Genomic DNA, 16,890 nt, shown 5'->3' with positions numbered 1-16,890 from the left:
ACATGTGCCTGAACCACTGTAATCTGCTCTCTTTGATCATTTCTACAAGTGGAGCTACTTTGGCTTCTGCTCTTATGTCCTCCTTTCTTGTTCTCTCCCACAGTGGGCATCCTATCACCCTTCTTAGGCACTTCATCTCCATAACCTCTGGCTTCCTCACCTGCTCTGCCTTTACTGCCCAGGTTTCTGTACCATACAGTAGTACTGTTTTGTACACCTTACTTTTCTGCTTCTTTGGCATTCTACTGTCACACAGTAAACCTGCCAGTATATTCCCATTGGCTACAGCCCTTCTGATTCTAGGTTTGACCTCCTTATTCAGACTTTCCTTCTCCTCAGCCACACCTCCCAGATGCTTGAAGCTATTAATCTGTTCCATATTTACCCTTCCATCTCAATTCTCATCTTCTTATGAGCTCCACTATTTGCTGCCATTACAGCTCATATTCATCCCACGTGCCTTCAGTTTTGCATTGCATCCCTGCATGCTTTGCTTTAGTTCTTGCTCAGAGTCTGCCTGTAATGCCACATCATCTGCACACAGCAATTTTGTTGATCTGTCTTCTTTGACCTGTTTGTATTGTAGTCCATCACCAGTATGAACAGCACTGGGCTCAGAACTGAACATTGATGCACACCCACTCCCACTGGGACTCCCTCTGTGAGATCAAACACTGTTTGTAATTGAGTCATTGGGTCCTTGCACATAGCTTACACTAATTCTACCAGTGTTTATGGGACTTCAAACAACTGCAGAACTGCTCAAATCAACTTTCTGGGTAACTTGTCATATGCTTTACCCAAATCTAGGAATGCCCAGTTGGACTCGTTCCTCATTTCTAGCTTCTTTTCAGCTATCTGTCTCACTGCAAACATCGGGTCAGTTGTGCTGCATCCTGATTTCAATATGAACTGCTCATCTCCCCTCTTACTTTCTGCTACTCTGTGTATCCATTTATCAATCACCCTGTCCAGAACTTTCATGTAATGTGACAGGAGTTTGATACTTCTGGGCTGTAAACAGTTGTGAATGTCCCCTTTGTTCTTGAACACTGGCACTAGTATGTTTATTGTCCAGTCATGTGAGATACACCTTTCTCTCTATACAGCTATGAGAAGTCTCAGGAGCCATTTCTCCCCTATCTTACCCAGCATCTTTATCATACCTATGAGCTAGATGTTTCGCCTGACTTTATTTTCCTTAGTGTTGTTCTTTTTCTTGTATGGTGTGTTTTTACTCTTCTCTCATTGAAGGCTGTGTCTGGGGTAGCAGGGCTTCTGTGTCATTTTCTTCATTCAGAAGCTGCTGGAAGTACTCCTTCAATCTGCCTTTGATGTCCTGTGGACTGGTTGTTGCTGGCATCCCTTATGAAGGGTATCTGACTATCTTCTTTATATTTCTGTCTTTGCCTTACAAACTGATATAGATTGTTTGTGTCATCTACTGACTTACTTTCCAGGAGCAGGTAGAGTGCCTCTGATGCCTTGTTCTTTGCAGCTACAGCTCATCTTTTTTAGCCATCCTGTATTCTTTCCTATCTTAGTCCATCCCTGCTATCTCCCACTTTTTCCTATACTCATGACTCGTGACTTCCTGCACTTCTGCATTCCTCCATCAGCTTTCCTTATGTGTCTTATTTCCATACCATGAACTGTTGTGCTTTCTCTTTAGACAACTTTCAGGTGTTTAGACTGGTCTCTGTTGACCTTAGAGCATTCTCTGACCACTGCTTGCAGCTGATTGCAGCAACTAGTTGTTTATGGTACAGGCTGACTGTTTCACCAGGCATGACTTTGCAATCGTTGGTTCTACCTCAGTACCCTTTCTTTACTGTGAGGAAGTCTACCTGAGTTGCATGTTGGCCACTTTGGTCTCTGTTTCTGAACCATGTGTTGGCTACTATCAAGTAATTTGCCAGAAGTCTAGAATGCCCTGTTCTTCTTTATTCCTGTTCCTCCATCCATGTGGATGCAGGCAGTCCTAATATCCTGTTCTGTCTGTCCTGTCACCCGTTATTAACACTAATTCATGTTGTCCCACTTTAACTTTTAGGTCCTGTAACTGTTGTCTGAATGTATTCTTTTCCTCATTATCACAACCCTGCTGCAGGGCATAAGCTTAGATTATAAATACTCCCTATCATCAGGCTGGAGTTTGATTTCCATGGGTATATCACAAATCCTGATAACATTCCTCGCTGTCTTCCAAATCCTTTCCCTCACCACAATTCGCACTCTACTTCAAACCTGTCCTCCTCCTAAGCTGTAGACTCTGGATCCCAAGCCAAGTGGCTTTGCTACATTACCCATGGACAACCACTTCCAGCTTATTCTTCAGCACAGTATCACTTTCATCCATATTCTGACAGACTAACTTCTATGTTTCTGTGCATTGCATAGAAACAGGCTGAGCTGCCTCTCTTTTACTAGAATGGGAAAACTGACAAGTTTCTCTCACCCCAGTCCTATTGCCCAGCTCTTTTACCTTCTCATGCCACTAATTAGACATGGGTCATCTGGGTCATAGTCAGGGCTTTATCCTTGTATGCCACAAACCCTGGGGGGGCACCCTTTTAATGGTTGTAAATTATCTCTTTAGTTGCAATAACTCAACAATTGTATTTCATCCTGGGATTCCTTGATCTACCATCATCACTTTTGCACAACTAATCAGGTATTCTTGTCAGAGCATCTGTGGTCCATTTTTGGAGTTCTGTTGACAATCCTCAGCTGATTTGCCTGCCACATATTTAGTCAGTCTCAGCTGAATGTCTCAGGTGCAGATTGCTGAGTATGTTGTAGAATTCATTTGGGTCAGTTATGACACCATTGTTATTTACAGTGTATACTTCCACTTATTGATGTCATTCAGTGGAGAGTTTACAGCATCACTATTTTGCAGGTGATGACCATTTTTCTGATCAAGTACCTTATTCCTTCATTTGGCCATGCAATGACAGTGCATGTCTAACCTCATTGCAATTGAAATTGTAATAATCCTCGTGTCAGTTTACCTGATGTTAACCCTTGCTACTTTCAATATATCAGTATCTCCAGATATGCGAGTCCAGGACAGCTGCAGCTAGGAAATTTTGAGTTTGGGAAAATATCTTAGCTTAGGCCCCCAACATTCCACTCAAACTGCCTCTGTGCAAGCTCACTCAGTATGCAATCAGGATATGTAACAGACATAAATGATTTTTTTAACAGTGTTATGCTTCTCCACCCTGCCACCATTCCCACCCACCCCACTACATTTCCTTTATACTTGTGCAGTCCCATCCACCTCTACATCCCATATTTGTCTACCCCAATCATCTCCATCTTGTTTTACTATAAGATTTACTTCTCTTATACTACTGTACCCACCATCCTCCTACATATTTTTGTCTGCTATACCATCCATCTTCTCACTATGCACCCATCAGACACTAATCCATTCACATCTTTACTTATCCTATGCTGCATAGAGCCAGATCAAGACATCTCCATTATAATAATTAATATAGGTCATAGTCATCCACCCCAATCAAGCATAGTTGCAATTGCCATATCATACCAATCATCAACATATTAATATTAGTTACCTTTCTAATGCTAATTTTAGCAGGTGAAAGTAAACTTAACCCAGGGCCTTCAATATTTCATTCTAAAAATTGTCTATATGTTGCTTAAATGCCTGTGGCCTTAATACTATATGGGTCTCCTTTCAAACTTGGCTGGATCTTAACAAAACAAAAGTTATTGCAATTGCTCAGACTTGGATGAAGGATTCATCATATGTACCCACTGACATAACTCACAGATATACCATATTCACAAACAACAAGCCTGACAGTCATGCAGGTGAGTAAGGTATGCTGTTTACTGATAACAATGCTGACCTGGCTTCCACTCACATTGCTGTTAAGAGATACTGACACCATCTGAGCACTAGTACAGATTCTGCTTGTAGGTCATACTGAAATGTACTCCCAGCCTTCTCTATATTCAAGACATGCTAAATACTATCTACAGCATAACCAAACATAACTAAGCAATCATTCTTCAGCACCTCAATCTTGACTGGAAATGCCTTCAGAAAACTGGGACTTACACAGATGGTCCATGCAGGAAAAAGAACAAATCCCCAAACCAGAAAGGCTACCATGTTTGATGTAGTACTAACCAATATTCTTGAAAGACTGACTTGCCTAAATGTGCTTTCCGATGAGTGATCATAGCTCTTTCATAATCTACTGATCACTAGAACAGAAAAAAAACATTTAGGCTCTTTCATTACAGAGACACCATTTAATTTACACAGTAAAAATACAGCAAAACTGATCACTAGTAACTTATCTGCAGTCTACAATTGTAGAGACTTCACAGCCATACTATGAACACCATAATAGTTCTGTAACAATGCAGGGACATATTTGCAGATGGGTAAGTGCACCACAGGTGGTATGCAATCTGCTGTGGGTGTAGTAAATGAAGACATGGAGCAGTGTCACTGGTGCAACAAGTTGCACACTTGTCTTTAATGCAAAAGCCTGCTAATTCTATTCCCACACCGGTTAGAGAATTCCCGACAGTGCAGTGCATCATAACAGGGTGCAGTCCTGAATGTGTCATCCTTTAGATAAGACATTAAACCAAGGCCCCATTTACATGAGTTGGTTATAACTCAGCTGAATGTAAAAGATCCCATGCCACATATTAAAAAGAATAGGGAAAGTTCCCCTGGTAGTATCACTATCACTTAGGGTATTGCCTGAAAAAAGGCTACTAGCCTAGTTGGACTAATTCAATCAGCAAAGGATAAATAACAGGCACAGAGAAAGCTGTATTATTCATGAGTGAGGGTCCAAGTTTTGAAATGTGAGATTACATGAGGAACTCATGTATTCATAGCCCCCAACTCATGATAAGACAAGGTCATAAATTACATGTATATACCAACCTTTGTGGTCAAGTACATGAATAATTTATTTTTGCTGCACTCAGCCTATTGATAAAAGTAAGCTTTATGCAACATAGCTGTTTTTCATAGGTTCATAGGTGTGTACTAGAGTAATGGCCCTGGAGCTTTTACAAGCCTAGCCCACAGAAGTGCCTTGGCATCGTGCCACCCGACGTTAGTTCCTAGTGCCTCTATCAAGTAGAACCACTGGAGTGATCCCCGGGGTGAACTTTCTATTTTCCATCCACTCATCAAGATTTCTCTTGAAGAGGGCCAGTGAGGTGCTCTGCTTGACATGTATGGGAAGTCTATTCCAAAGCATGAGCAGTCTCTGGGTTATGAATCTGTCCTTCCAGCATGTTCTGTTGATTGTGGTAATGAAGTTGAGGTCTCTGGAGTGTGTGTTGGTGAGGGATTGGGATTTCTTTAGATGTAGTATTTCTAACAGAGCTGGGTCAGACATGGCTTTGTAAGTCAAGCAGAGATCACCTCTTAGTAGACGGTATGAGACAGAAAATAGCTGGAGTTTTTTGGGTATGTCCATGTAGGACATGTGTTTAAGGCCTATGATCCTCTTCATGAGGTACGTTTGTGGCCTTTCCAGCTGTTGCATGTGTCTAATAAGGTACATGCCAAATGGGGCATTATATTCGATAATTGGCCTAATGAAGGAAGAGTAGAGAGAGATGATGACCTCTTTCTTCCTGGATGCCAAACCCTTGGTAATGAAGGACTTTCTGACCACAGTGGCAATGTGGTGGTCGAAGGAGAGGTTGCTGTCAACCTGTTTCCCCAGATCTCTTATAATGCCTTCAGCATTCAGTGGGCTCCCATTAATGTGGTAATTAATGGGAATTGAGTTTTTCCCAAAGGGGATGACAACGCAATTTTTGGCATTAAGCTTAAGGCCATGATTTCAACACCAGTCATTGGTCACAGAGAGGCCTTTCTGTAGGATGTCTACATCACTTAGGGAGTTAATAATGGCTCCCAGCTTGCAGTAATCTGCAAACCTGGTCAGCCAGAGTCCCCCCGTTTTGGCCTGGACTTCTGAGAAGTAGATGCCAAACAGGAAAGGACCCAGGACTGATCCTGTGGGACTGCACTTGTGACTGGTCAGCAGTCTGACTTGGAGTCCACAGCTTTCGCACTGTGGGTTCTATCTGTGAGTCAATTTGCAACCCACCTAGTGATATAGGAGTTGATGCCTAGTTTGGTGAGCTTATCAATAATTCCTGAGTGGGGAATGGTATCAAAGGCCTTGGCCAGATCAAGGTAGGCTGTATGAACTGCCTTGCCCTCATCCACAGCTCTGAGGACGGTCTCAAAGAAATCAACCAGGTTGAGCAGGCATGATCTACCTTTCACAAAACCAAATTGCATGGGATTGCATGGGATCTAGAGTTTGGAGATTCTGTATATCATTGTTAATTAGGTCCATAATGATGCGCTCCATAGCCTTACATATCAGACTCATCAGGCTAATGGGGCAGTAATTCGCAGGGTCTGTAGTTGCTCCCTCTTTATGGAATGTGCCATTTGGTAGGGACAACGCCTGAGGTGAGGCTGTGATTGAACAGGGCACACAGATGTAGTGCAAGTTCACATTTTAGTTCATGTAGAACACATCCAGGGATATTGTCGGGTCCCATGGAAGCTGTATTCTTGGCCTTGGATAATGCACCTTTAACTTGTGCTGCAGTAATGCTGGGTGTCTGTTATTCCTCCGGTATTGTGATTGGTCCTTTGGGGGGGAGGGGTAAAATTGCCACTGAATCTGTCAGCCAGTATGTTGGCGATATCTGTTGGCTCAGTATTGGATGTACCATTGTGCAGAGCAAACATGGGTATTGCCATGGAGATTCTTGATATAACTATAGAAGGCTTTGTGGTTGTTTTTAGCGCATGCCACAATTCTGCCTTCATAGCTGGCATTAGAGGTTTTGATGAGGGATCTCAACTTTTTGTTGAGGCTAATAAAGGAGTTTTTCAAGTCTAGGGACTTCACCTTTTTCTGCAACAGTTTCTTCCTTCTGTTGTAGAGTTTATTTATGGCTGTGGACCAGCAAATTGGCTTCCTTGATTTGGAGGAGAGCATCTTGGTTCTGTTAGGTATGGCTTGTTCCATGTATTAATGTATGTGTTCGTACAGTGCACTGGAGTATGATTTGGAAGTCATGCATCTATTGTCTATTGACATAGGTGCTGTGAACTTAGCCACCTCTGTTTTTAGGAGCTCAAAGACAGCTTTGGAGAAGTTTTTCATAGTGGTTACCTTTGTGGGGGGTGTGGATGAGATGTGGATTTCCATGGTGATTAGTTTGTGGTCAGATCTAACCAGGGAGGAATTGACTATTGGCATAGAGCAGCAGTTGCCCATGTTAGTAATAATCAGGTCAAGGATGTTGCTTCCTCTAGTGGGGGTAAGAATGAGCTGGTCCAGGGGACTGAAACTGATGAAGTCCAGGAAGTGTCAGGCCAGTGTATTGGTGTATGAGTAGTTTTCCCAGTTGATAGAGGGGTAGTTAAAGTCACCTAGTATGAGAGTGTTGGGTTGGACCCTAATACTTTCCAGGGTGCTTAGGAACGTGGAGTAAGAGTCTTGGGACATGGTTGTGCACCTATAGCAGGCTATGAAATGAATCACCATCTTACCCAATGTTAGTTGTATCTGAAGTATCTCAGATGCATTATGCTGGGCTACTAGTCTGAAGGTGTGCATATCCATTATGAATATGGAGACACCACCACCTTTGGAGCTTTGGTACATATTCTGGGGCCAAAAGGTGTCGAATGAGTTATAGCCTGGTAGTGCAGGGGTGCTTTCTGCTGCTTTAAACCAGGTCTCCATTACAGCACAAATGTCGATGTTCTCCATTTTGAGGAGTGCTCTGAGCAAGTGCATCTTGAGATTTAGACTTCTAACATTGAGCAGCATGACCCTCAGATTGTATTTATTTATAGCTGTTACAGTGGTAATTTAGGTCTTTTGAACATCGCCCAAACAAGGCACTATAGGGGTGGCAAGAGCCTTAGCCAGTATCTGGAAACCCAGGAGTGACAGATGCAGGCCATCTCTGGCAAAGCATCGAGGTCTGTCAATCATGTCATCCCAAGCAGATAGATACTGGATCCCCTTAGAATGACACCAGAAACTTAGCCAATTGTTAAAGTCAATCATTTTCCGCTTGTACTGCGGTATAATTCTGAGCGATGGTAGGATGCTGCTCAGGGCTAGGGTCATACCTGCCTGGGCCACATAATCCGAGAGCTCCTCCATATCTCTTTTCATGTAGTCCAGGGAGGTGCATCTCAGGTCATTCACACCCACATGGACAGTGACAGAGTCATACCTGTACTTGTTGTGGAGTGACCTGAGTACATGTGTTATTTTCTGACACCTGATAGACAGCTGTTACCTTCTCCTTATTCAACCTAGTGAGTGGGACATTAGTGTGCCTCGTTATTGAGTCACCTATGATTAGTGTATTGGGCAAGCTGTTTTAAAAACTTAAAAAAATACAATTTCAATTCCTTTATACATTGTTAGGGAAATTGTCTAGCTGTATGAAATATAAATCTGGGATTCAATAAACTCCATGTAGGCTTAGTGTGAAGCCTACATGGAGGTTACGTTTTTTGCACAATGAGCAGCAGTGCTAATTGCATATACATATTGCGCATCACACTTAATAAGCAAGGTTTCATAGCCAGCAGCAACAGTGTAAGCAGCACAAGGCATGTAACACAAGCAGACAAGTTTACCTACGGCCAAAGATGTCTGCCATATTGTGTGGAAGACACACTGACTACCAGGCATAAAATTAATGAAATGAATGCAGTAATGACACACTATAGAAAAGTGTACCCAGTGTAATGTACACTGCACATGGTTTTGGTATACTTAAATAAAAGTTTTTGTGGTGATCATCAAGGATAAATAGAATACAGTAGAAATACACTAGTCTGGGGAAGTGTGCATATTAAAAAAAGGCCACAGACATGATTGGTAGGAATGAAGAAAGAGGAAGATGACACATGAAACAGGCTAATGTACACCAGATAAGACAATGTCAATGTACATACACCTCAAAGACAAGTCAGCAGTATGAAAAATAAACACATATGTACATATTACAGTATGTACTTCCATTTACACCTCCTGTGCAGGTATATTCATATCATCACACAGTTATAGTATATTATATGACTGTCACACAAGATCACATATCATTGGAGATGATTGGTGTGGACATTTTTGCTAGGACAGTGTATATACAATAGGAGTACATATATATTGTGAAAATGTGCAAAATGATTCACTTGACTATGACTGAAATGTCAGCATAGCTCTCAAGCAATCAAGGAATCATAGCAACAGGCTTATGGACAACAGTACTCAGAAGCAGGCACAATCATGGACAATATCAGAATAATACCACCAGTAATCTGTGACATTGATGTAAAATATGTGATTGTGAGTTATTATACATGTTATGCATGAACAGACTTATACAACTGTAATAATTTGCCAGTAATCTATAAGGGTAATCAAGCACACCTTACTCAAATATGACCACTATTTGGAGATGTTAAGGGGGACACTGTTACACCTGTAGTTTAAACCAGGAGTACTCCTGGCTAGTTGAGAGTTATGCATGACACATGTGCCACAATCCACACCTGGAGGAATGTAACCCATGGCATCAATGTTGTCAATAAGCTGTGTATTTACTAGGTGCATCACAGGAACACGTATCACACATGCATCTTGTAGAAAACCTGAAGGGAAGTCTGCACTGTCAACTCCTAATGGTTATGCATCACAAAGGATACTCATGTAGAGCCACAATTATGTGTAGAAACTCACTGTGTTAAAAGTGATACACTTGAGTAAATCATCCCTGAAAGACATAGGTATCAGCCATGTGGATAACAACAATTAAAAACAACATACTATTATCAGTAGATTCCCTATACACAGCTGTGTATTGCATTCATCTGCCACAGGTATTAAAAATGGATATTGTCTGCAGCATCTGCAACTGATGTGTGAATTAAGAAGTGATCCATTATAATGAATGGTGAAGCAATATGTGAGACCGATGGCAATGCATGAGCATGCCCGTGTACACTACTACAGCACTGCAAAGTTTGTTGCCAATGAGCAAGGATGCTGTCCGTGTGATCATTTTCACATACCAATTGATACATGGAGCAAGCTTTATATCAGCACATGTCAAATTCAATACATATGCCACACAATCACTGCCACTCTAACATTGCCATGGAAACTTTTATATCCTGACATGCACGTATAACTGTTCATCCAAATTATCAACTGGTAATACTGACATGATGTATTGGCACATCTGTGATGCTGTACAATCACACTATAGCTGTAGCTAGGATACAATTGTACTGCATAGGTTTATAAGTGCATAGGAGATTACTAGGCTACAGTATCAAGATCTCATAAAAGCTGTTCACACAGATATGCCCTATCTAATACCCACTGTCTCTATCCATGAGGGACATGGCTGCAATAACAGGAGTACAATCATGACCAGATTGGGACCGCCCTGTATATCAGACACATACTGACCCTTAGTAGTCTGTAAGAAATATAATAAAGTGATAGGGCTTTCAATCTCTCTGCATAAGACTTGTTTATATTATGCATCTTCTTTGTGCTATAAATCTGGGGATGCTCCAGCTGTTGCAGATGTGTAGTGAGGTACATACAAAAGGATGCATTGTATTCAATTAGTGGTGTGATGAGAGCTGACAGCAATGGATTTATAAAATCCTTTGACGTGGATGGCTTGTCCATACCTCAGAGTTGTGCTACATGCAAGGGATTTGTTACCACTGTGGTCACATGCTGGTGGAAGTTTTGATTGCTGTCTACCTTAGTGCACAGGTTACATACCATTTGGTCTACTCATAGGGATCTGCTGTCTATATTGTAATTAGCTTGGGTATTTCCTTTGAAAAAGAAAATAATTATGCTTTTTGGTTCATTTGCTATGTCTCCATGGCTCTGGCACCAATCATTTTTTGTGCGTTAATACTTTATACAGTATATCAATAGCATTCTTGGATTCAATGATTGTCCACAATTCACAGTCATCTACAAAGCTGTCTAAGCTTGTCTTGACTTCTGAGAATTAAATACTGAACAGGAAATGGCCTAGTACAGAACCCTGAGGTACAACCCTGGTCACTGGTCCCTTGCTAGACATGAATTTACACACTTTGACAGTACATGTCCTGCTTTGATCCATTTGTCTACCCACTTGGTGATGTGGGCGTTTATACCCACTTGAGATAGTTTCTCTGTAATATCTTAGTGTGCATTTGTGTCAAATGCCTTGGCCAGGTCAAGGTAGGTATGATGAACTTTTCCTCATCCATGCCTTGGTGGTTTTCTTGAAGAAGTAAACCAGATTTAACAGACATGATGTCCATAATGATTCTTTGGTCTGCCTCACAGATGAGGCAAGTCAGGCTTATGGGTCTATGATTCCTTGGATCAGGGGATGTTCCCCTCTTGTCAAGATGGATGACTGTTACTGTACTCTCTTCTGCTAGAACATAGGCTGTCTGGAGGTTGTATTTAACAAGGGAACCATCTACTACGCCAGGGTTTAAGTTCTTTGGAAGGCAGCCTTGGATGTTGTCAGGGTCCATTGATGATGTATTACTAGCCTTACAGAAAGCAGAGACGAGCTGATCTCCAGAGAAAATAAGCTGAGCAATGTTTGCATGTATAATTTGGCTGATGGCCAGTGGGGACGGGAGGGGGGGTTTGATCCATATTGTCAGCTAGCAGATTGTCTATTTTTCCCATTTGAGTGTGGCTCTAACTCCTCACATGTGTGTGGATGTTGTGACCTTAGGTTCATAGGTTCATAGATTAGTACTAGGCTAACTGCCGTTGTGGACCATTTTAAGCCTAGCCAATTACCCCATGTGAGAATCAAGCCCTGTGCCTTATGTCTATAAGGCAACCACCTTAACCATTATGCCAGCCTCCCACCCAAAAAATAAACTGCCTCTCCAAGTCTTGAACCCAGGACCCTGCACTCACAAAGTGATTTACCACTAAACCATGGAAGAACCACCTTGCCAGTAGTAGAACATTTGCTCCTAGCCCTTGGTGTTCCTGTTGCAACTGCTTTCGCAGGATGATATTGTGTAGAATAGCAAAGATTGTGATAACTTCAACACAAGTACTGGGATTGTACTGTAGAGTACCCCCTGATTTAGCTGGGCACCAACAAACATGACTTCAGCAGCCCACACACACTCTCCGTGATTCCTCTTGTCTGAACATGTGCCTCATTATACTATTCCTCCATGGGTGTGTGTGCATTTCTGATGAGCATCATCAGCCATGGTTCGACTGTATACCCAGCATCCCCCAGTAAATGGCCTTTTGTGATATCAATCTCTGGAAACCTGTGACAGAGCTGTGAGTTTTGGTTTACTATCAGAATGTGGAAAATCAAAATAATTTTACAACTTTTGATTGAACCATTTTGCGAGAATTAGTAATAACTAATTACCAAACTTTTCAAAATGGTAACACAGAATTGACATTTGAACATCAGAAGTTCCAGTGTTGAACATTCATGTTACTGGTTACATTTTTTGCAAGGGGGCAAGCCCTCCTGCACCCCCTGCATATTATATATTCCAACTTTGAGATCACACTACTGTAAGAAAAGGGTGCATGAAACTGTGTTATGGGGTAGAAATCCTACATAGTTCTAGTTCTGTCCTCAGAGTTAAGGGGGGGGCATATATGTCGTCAGTGGCATGCTGTAGCATAGCATTCAGGAACTGGTGTAGGATCTTGGATGCTGATACTTTTGACACCCCAAAATGTCCTCTGTGGGTCTCTGAAATGCTCATGTCGCTAATATTCTAAGTGCTACATGTATCTTGGTCTCCACAGGTATTGGCTTGCCCTTGATTTCAGGTGAGGATAACAGGAGTTGCACAGTTCCTGGCATTTGTCGCTATCCACCTACTAGCACTCTGCTATTTCCACCTCATGTGGATCATGAAAAGTTAACTGGGGTCTAAATACCCTTCTCCTCCTTCTTCCCCAAGGTCTATCATCATCAGCAGCAGCATAGACTTGAACCTATTGTACATACACATGCAGTAGAGCAGCAGCTGCCCCTAACATTACATACATAACACGTAGGTTTCAGAATACAAGATAAAAGGCTATACTAAGTATACATGATTGATTTGAATCTTGTTGAATAGTTCTACTATCTTGGATTGGTTGATTAGCATGTAATTCAGCTTCTTATTCAGTAATTAACATACCACAATGTTTACCACATTATGTAGAGCCACTTACAAAATGTGAATCAGTGTTCTACATGGTTTTTAGTGAGCTGCATAGGGTTTATTGAATACTACCCTTCATTTTAGCACTTCAACCACCAACTAGGCATATGTGTTTTAATGAATACTGGTACGATATTGTATATGTGCTGTAAAAAAATCAGAATGTGGGGTAGTACTTGTGATATCAGTGAATACAACACAGCAAAGTGACCATGGTTTCTCTTTACTGAAACAAAATACATGAACATTGCTATCAAACTTAACTCATTACATCCGAGTGATGCCTCCAGGTGCATCAGCAGTTAACTCCTACTGATGCTTGTAGGCTTCAAATATTGCTTGTTCATATTTGCATCAATAATTCCAAAACCATGCTATGTACAAGATTTTAAAATATTTCATCTTAAAGCTTATGGAAGGGAAATCTCAACTGCATTAATCTTTGACCTCTGTCTAGTGCAGGTAAATAGATATTAACTGTTGTTTTTATGATATTCATTTATATAGATATAACTTTCACATTTTTAAATATCTCAACAACCAAGTAACAGAATGCCTTAACCTCATATAAAAGCTCTCAGCTAGATGAATAAAATGCTGCGGACAGTATGTGAGTAACTTGAGTGGTTGCTGAGATATTGTAAGTTGTTTACAAAATATTACAAATGTAATTGTTACTGTGTTCATTGTGACTTGTAAAATTGTGTTTACGACCTAGAACCTAAGTAATACTACCACTATAAACATAGTTTGTGTTGAAGAGTTTGTCATTTATACTTCTTTCATAACCCCTATGGTTCCAGAGATATGAACATTTGTTTGAAATATGAGGAAGAAATTTGATTCTGTCAAAGGCTTAGACTCTGCCAGTACAAACTTTCTGAGCTCCATTGGAGAGAATGAGTTAAATTAAGTAATTTTCTGACATAAAACACTTTATTTTGTCGTACATAAAGGAGATAAGGCATAAAAAAGGCAGGTCATGCTTTTTCATCCTGATGCACTTCTTTGAAAGAGTGACCAAAGCAATGGATGACAATAGTGTACACCTCCCAGTAAGATGGTTTTCAAACCATGAAAGGTAACAGATGTGAAGTCCAAGAATAGAAAGTCTTTGAAACGGAAAGTATGGGAGACTGTGTTGAAAAGGTCGAGAAAGACAGTTGATACTAGATTAACTTTAGTTCTGAATTGATTTATGGAAGATGTGAAGCTACAGAAGGATGAGGTGTGTTGGTTATAGAAGTTTTCTGTCCAGAATAAAGTTAAAGAGTTGGGAATGTATGCATTTCTCTAATATTTTAGATAAGGGAGATGGCAATTGGTCTGTAGCTGGAGAGATCGGTAGAATTGCATCCTTGAGCAGGGGAAGAATATAAGATTTCTTCCATAGGGCTGGAACATATTTTTCTTTTATAGAGCAGTTTATCAGTATGGTGATTGATAGAGCTAGAGCATTAGCTGTAATTGTTAGATATTCTGAGCAGACTTTATTTGGGGTAATAGTAGTGGGTTTTAGCTGTGTAAGTAGCTTTTTGATAGCATAGGTGGAGACTGTGTTAAAAGAAATTATTAAGGAAGTTTGCTTGGTTGTGACTTTGGTACCATCACGAGTGGAGTTTTGCAGGAGAGTGGAAATTTACTGTAAGAAATGTTGAATAAACTTAGAGGTAATGCATTCTGTATCACTATGGAGAGAATTGTGAAGTTGACCAGTATGGCCTGGATGCAAAAGCTGGTGAATAGAAGACTAGAAGAGTTTATGGATTTTTACACTTGCACTTTGATAATTTGTATAGTAAGCTTTCTTATCTTATTTGATTTTTATTTAGTTAAGTTTCTGAGGTGCTTAAGTGCCTAAGATTTGTACGTGTGAGTTAGAATTTTCCAGTCATTCCAGGCCTTGTCCTATTCTTTCATTATTTATTTTCCCTGCACAGCCAGGGAGCTGGATATTATTTGATTCATTTTGTTCTGACAGGGAATGGATATTTAAGGCATCCAGGAAGGTCAAATTTAGATTTACTGCTACATCTAGTGAGAGTGTATGTACAGATTTCCAATCAAAGAGTTTTAAATTTGAGATGATAGTTTCCTTATGGAAGCTGGTAAGATTTCAGGCTTGGCTGTATGAATGTAGTCTTAGTATGGTGGTGTGGTTTCTAATTATGAATACAGGTAGGCAGTCACTGAGGGTGTCAATGAGAGAGACACTGGTGATAATATTATGTGATGAGTTGGTCAGAATACAGCTGATGGTAGATTCTCTGCTGTTGTTTTTTTTTTATATCCAGTAGGAGTGGAGAGTACTTTGGTCTGACCACAGAGGCTTATGTTGGGAATTGTTATTGATTGTTAGCCAGTCAATGTTGAGGTCTCCTAAAATAATTGTTTTGTATGGGCTGTCAGTTGTAACCCAGTACAGGAAATTCTGCTATTTCAATATTATTGCATATACCTTTAATAAATAAATAAATAAAATACTGCTCGTTTAGTTTGAGAGAAGAGATGAGAGATTCTGCCTTGTGTTGTTGAGGAGGGGAGCACAGATAACAAGATTATTTCTAAGTTGTTTTGGTAGATAATAGCCACTTGGCTCCTTTGTTGTCTTAGACTATCTCATCTTAGAATGTTGTAGCTTGAATGGAGGATTTCTTCATTGTTTGCTTTTTGTTTTAGTCAAGTTTTCTGTGGCTACTATGATATTTGGTGAATGTTGGGCTACACAAGCAAGGAATTTTGTGGTTTTGTTATGTATGCTACTTAGGCTAATCGTATAAAGGTTTAGCCCTGAAGAATTTGTTGATTTTTGGCATTTGTTGATGGTAGGATTTTGGGAGGGTGTAGCATAATTTAGTGGTGATGCTGTTGGACCTGGGTTTGGGCATATATCACCACAGAAAAATAATAGCTGATTGGATAGGTGGTGTGGGAGAAAAAAAACTTTCATTTAGTTTTAAGACAGAGATCTATTTTGTTAAATTTAGAGTTTTGACTTTAGTAAATTATTTTGTAGAGATAAAAGACAGTAGGGTTAATTAAGGTAGCAGCTATGGAAAATGGCAGTGTGATGTGTTGCAGTTATCTGTGACTGTATCTGAATAGGGTACTTGAAAAGTGGTTGAAGAGAGATGTAGGGATGTGGAGTGTACTAGTAGGAAGAGTGGCAGGAGTAAGAAAAAAAAAGTATAAAGCGTATTGTATTTTGAGGTTAGGGAGAAGTATTACAAGGTGTCTATAAAGGAGCAGTTGCTATGTGATGAATGGCAGAGAGGAGTTAAAGTTCCAAAGGTGCCATTAATGATAAAGAAAGGGTTAGAGAGAGTTTTGTTAAAAAGATGCTATTAAGGAGGGAAGACAGGGTGACAATAATTTGATAGAGTCGCTTGGATATAACTGTTGGGGAAATGAAATACGAGGATAGGTATAGAATATGAAGGCTGCTGTGTTTGTAGTTATAGAGGTATGGTGAAGAGTACAGAAGGGAGAGTGTTTAGCAAGGGCAGAAGTTATTTATGAAAAGAGAGAATTTGATTGGGCTCTTCAAAGGATTTGGAGGTAAAAGAAGGAGTGGT

The sequence above is a fragment of the Protopterus annectens genome, chromosome 1.part2 (genome assembly GCF_019279795.1).
Source record: "Protopterus annectens isolate FY-2018-M chromosome 1.part2, PAN1.0, whole genome shotgun sequence".
NCBI lineage: Eukaryota > Metazoa > Chordata > Ceratodontiformes > Protopteridae > Protopterus > Protopterus annectens.
This window is presented reverse-complemented; position numbering follows the sequence as displayed.